The sequence below is a fragment of the Panthera tigris genome, chromosome B4, assembly GCF_018350195.1.
Source record: "Panthera tigris isolate Pti1 chromosome B4, P.tigris_Pti1_mat1.1, whole genome shotgun sequence".
Taxonomy (NCBI): domain Eukaryota; kingdom Metazoa; phylum Chordata; class Mammalia; order Carnivora; family Felidae; genus Panthera; species Panthera tigris.
The window spans coordinates 2,807,522-2,812,753 of NC_056666.1; positions in this window are offsets into that span (position 1 = coordinate 2,807,522).

Sequence of the window (5,232 nt, forward strand, 5' to 3'; positions counted from 1 at the left end):
CTCCCGCGAAGCGCGTCTGCGCCCTGGAGACTAAATCCCTTGGTGTTGGAAGACATACGGCTGAAGTGAGGGGTCCGGCTCTTGTCTTTGCTGGAAGGTCCCGCTCACGATTAGCTCCCGGGGCTCCTCCGCGAGAGACACGCCCCCAGGCCTCCAGAGGCCGTCGCTTTCGGCCCGCGCTCCCCGCCCGCTCCCGAAGCAGGAGTCCAAGAGCGCCGCGTAGAGGGCGAGCGGGGTACAGGTGTGGCTCCTGGTCACTGAGGAAGCCCTGGGAGCAAGGGGGCAGGAGACCGGGTTTCCCTGGGGTCCCTCCCTCCCCACCATCTCCCTCCTCCCTCCTTCCTCCCTCCTCCCTCCTCCCCCCTCCCCACCATCTCCCTCCTCCCTCCCTCCTCCCTCCCTTCTCCCACCCTTCTCCCTCCTCCCTCCCTCCTCCCTCCCTTCTCCCACCCTTCTCCCTCCTCCTTCCCTCCTCCCTCCTTCCCCCCTCCCCACCATCTCCCTCCTCCCTCCCCACCATCTCCCTCCTCCCTCCCTCCTCCCTCCCTCCTCCCTCCTTCCCCCTCCCCACCATCTCCCTCCTCCCTCCTTCCCCCTCCCCACCATCTCCCTCCTCCCTCCTCCCTCCCTCCCCACCATCTCCCTCCTCCCTCCTCCCTCCCTCCTCCCTCCTTCCCCCTCCCCACCATCTCCCTCCTCCCTCCTCCCTCCCTCCCCACCATCTCCCTCCTCCCTCCTCCCTCCCTCCTCCCTCCCTCCTCCCTCCTTCCCCCTCCCCACCATCTCCCTCCTCCCTCCTCCCTCCCTCCTCCCTCCCTCCCCACCATCTCCCTCCTCCCTCACTCCCACCCTCCTCCCACCCTCCTCCCTCCCTCCTCCCTCCCTTTCTCCTTTTCTTTAGGTTTTCTGTTGTGTTTTGTTCATTGTTGCTCCGGGTTCCTTTCCTTCTGGCTACAGGGAGAGGGCTCCTTCGGGCAGAGACCATGATACAGGCTAAGGGCACTCCCAGCCCCTGCCTCAGCAAATATTATATTTAGCCTCAAAAATACATATTGATGGGGCACCTGGGTGGCTCAGTCAGTTGAGCCTCCAACTCTCGATCTCAGCTCAGGTCATGATCTCACTGTTCACGAGTTCAAGCCCCGCATCAGGCTCTGCGTTGACAGAGCAGAAACTGCTTGTGATCCTCGCTCTTCCTCTCTCTCTGCCCCTCCCCTGCCCTCTCTCTTTCTGCCTGACCCCCACTCACACACTGTCTCTCTCAAAATAAATAAATAAACCTAAAAAATACCTATTATTCTGTGAAATCGGTGCCTATTAGTGTCAGGCTCCATATTGGATTGTAACCAAGTTCAGGCAAAGCCTCTCTTGGAGATGCCGGGTGCTGGGTCTCTGTTCCTCCTTTCCACGGTTTGTGATAAACACTCCGTCCCAGCCGGTGGAGGACCCTGATGAAGAACAAAGCAGCAGAGATGCAGACAGGGCTCTGACCCGGCCAAGCACCCTCTGGGACCCCCTGGGCTTCCCGCTGCCGCGGGGGCCGGAGAAAGAAGAAAGGACAATGGCAAAGCTTTACCAACGCAGCCCAAACATCGTCTGTAATGTTCCCTAAGGAGCCTTCGCTGCTGCACAACAGAGGCTCCCAGCTCCCCCCCACCCAACAGTGCATCTCTGCTGGTGACCGGCCATGCGGTTAGACGTAACCACATCATCTGTCACACGTGTAAACCAAGTTCACCATCAAATCCCCCGTCCCGCTGCTTTAAGATAAAACACTTAGGAAGATTTCAAGCTATAGCGTGGAAGACGGCTCGTATCTTGTCAAAACATTTTAAATATCTTTACACATATAATTAGCTCACTTACTCTAAACACTAAGGCTACAACCTAAAAAAAACAGAGTATGTGTGATGTTTGGGTTTTTTTTCAAAATTCAAAAAAAATTTCAAATTGCAAAAACTGTGTGATTTCAAGTCATTTTAAAAATGCCTACATGGGGGCGCCTGGGTGGCTCAGTCGGTTAAGCGTCCGACTTCAGCTCAGGTCGTGATCTCGAGGTTCGAGCCCCACGTCGGGCTCTGTGCTGACAGCTTAGAGCCTGGAGCCTGTTTTGAGTTTTGTGTCTCCCTCTCTCTGCCCCTCCCCTGCTTGTGCTCTTTTTCTCTCAAAAATAAATACACGCTAAAAAAAAATTTAATGCCTACACATATCATTAATGGCTATTTTTTAAATTCCACTGCTGACTTGGCTAACCATAATAGATACAGACATGGAAATATAAAGATATGACATATATAAGAAAAACATTACTATACACATATCAGATATACATGAGACAGACAGACAGACAGAATGTCTCGGAGAAGTAAATCTCTTCAAATTGGATATGTGTTTTGACAGTTGTCGTTACGAAGAGCATTTATCACCAGGAAAACCTGTACCCTGAACGATGATATCAAGCCTAAAGACGAGAGGGCTCTGGGTAGTTTTCTCATCAGCTTCCCACACACACAAGTCAGCCCGAACCAGCCCCGCGTTTGCAGGAAAATCCCTCCCTCACTTGCGCGCAAGCTGGGAGAACGTGTTAGGTATTTCTCTCCACCGGCTCTCTGATTTCCCAGAAGAAATCAGAAGCAATGCTAGGAGAGTAATCGCGTTCTAGAAATTACATTTAAGAAAACACTAAGGTTTGTTTGTCCCGAACCCGGCGGGCCTGGCGGTCTCCACATAAAGTATGTTCAACGCACGTCTGAAACTTTCCGTGGTGACCGCAGCCTGTGATTCCCAGGGGTTGCCTTGACGGGGGACAAGGACTAGGTCATGTGCCCCACAGGCACACTTTCTAGAACAGACTTCCCGTCAGCAGGTGGGGCTGTTCAGGGCTCCGCTGGTCCTCAGGGCGCGTGGAGAGTCAGGGTCCCGGCGGCACAGGACCCCTCTCCTACCGTCCTGATACAGATGCCCCCTCCTGGAGCTCAGGCACAGCCACGGGAAGCTCGCCAGGCTTTACTCTGACGGGGCTGGTGGTTTGCCATTTGCCAAAGATGCTCCTTGGTACATGTTGGGTCATATTTTTCAAATCTCTTGTGTCGTTTTCAGGTAAGAAGGTGGATTGACCTCCATTAACGGCACAAAGCACGGTCAGGCTGCCCACAGTGGAGGTCAGACAGGGCGGGAGCAGAACCCCCAGCCAGCCTTCCCAGGCACAGGGGGTGTCCCGGTAACAGCTCTCCCCAGACTCAGTGCTATCTCCCTGCAGCCCACATCCACCACGAAAATAAAAAATAAGACTGAGATCTTGGCACCATTGCCATTAAAACTAGTGTTCTGAGAACAAAGAGAGTGAACATTTGCTTTTAAGCCAAATCAGGCCAATTTTACAGTTGGATCAACGTGTGGCAGTAACGTCGGTCAAATCAGGCCAGTGCCCGAGGCCACAAGGCCCCCGGGAGAGTGGACAGGGGATCCCTGCCTGGAGAGTCATCTCCCAGCGGGCCATGACCGTGTGCTCTCGATCTCATGCCCGTAATGCCTTTCTCGTCATCGACTTCCAGTGTATGAGTCTATGGTTTTAGTACACTCACAGATACGTGCAACAGTCCCCACAGCCCATCGTGGAACATCTGTGTCACCCCAAGAAGAAACCCCATGCTCTTTCGCTGTCACCTCTCCTCCCTGCCCTTCTCCCGAGTCCTAGGCAAGCACTGGTCTACTTGCTGTCCCTAGAGGTTTGCCTACTGTGGATGTTTGACATCAGCGGAATTTCCACAATGCGCAGTATTTTGTGCTTGACTTCTTTCACCAACCAGGATGTTTTCAAGGTCCATCCATGCCGAGGCACGCGTCTGCGCCTCATTCCTTTTTTTTTTTTTTAATTTTTTTTAATGTTTATTTACTCTTGAGAGAGAGAGAGAGAGACAGAGTGCGAGCAGGGGAGGGGCAGAGAGGGAGACACAGAATCCGAAACAGGCTCCAGGCTCCAAGCTGTCAGCCCAGAGCCCGACGCAGGGCTCGAACTCATGAACCGTGAGATCATGACCTGGGCCACAGTCGGACGCCCAACCGACTGAGCCGCCCAGGTGCCCCTAAGTGCTTCATTTCTTTCAATGGCAGATAATATTCTATCGCTCAGATGTAGCACATTTCGTTACCCATTTGTCTACCGATGGACACCTGGGTTGTTCCCACCTTCTGGGTATTATGAATAATGCTGTGATGAGCATTTGTGTACAAGTTCCTGTGTGGACATGTGTTTTTATCTCTCTTGGGTAGATACCCAGGAGTGGAGTTGCTGGGTCATATGGTAACAGCGTCTTAAAGAGCCACCAGGTAGCTTTCCAAAACCGCTTCACCATTTGACATCTCCACCGTGATGGGCGAGGGCTCCCATTCCGCCACTCCGCTCCCACACTTGTTACCTGACTTTTTGACTCCAATCGTCGGAGAGGGTACGAAGTGGTATATCACTGTGCTTTTGATTCACATTTCCATGATGATGAATACCGTTGAGCCTTTCCTTGTGTTTGTTGGACCTGTGTATCTTTTCTATGGAGAATATCTGTTCAGATCTTTTGCCCATTTGTAAGTTGGGTATTTGTCTCTTTTTAGAGAGAGAGAGAGAGAGTGAGAGAGTGCATGTGAGCGGGAGAGAGAAGCAGAGGGAGAGAGAGGGAGAGACGGAATCTTAAGCAGGCTCTATACTCAGCACAGAGCCCAGTGCAGGGCTCAACCCCACAACCCTGGGATCATGACCTGAGCCGAAACCAAGAGTCAGATGCTTAACCCACTGAGCCACCCAGGCACCTCTAACTTTCATGTTGTATATCAAGCCTTTTGTAGTTTGTGCTCTTAAACTTAGGTCTTGGATCCACTTTGAGGTAATTTTTATATATAGTGGGAGGTGGGAGTCTAGCTTAATTCTTTGCCATGTGACTACCCTGTTATCCCAGCCCTGTCTGCTGAAAAAACGATTCTCTCCTCGTTGAATGGTCTTGATTACCATTGCTTTTTAGTAAGTTTTCAAATCCGGAAATGTGAATCTTAATTTGTTCTTTTTTTTTTTTTTTTTTTTTTTTGTGGAGAGAGACAGAGACAGAGCTTGAGTCAGGGAGGGGCAGAGAAGGAAGGAGACACAGAATCCGAAGCAGGCTCTGGGCTCCAAGCTGTCAGCACAGAGCCCGATGCGGGGCTCGAACCCATAGACGGTGAGATCATGACCTGAGCCGAAGTCGG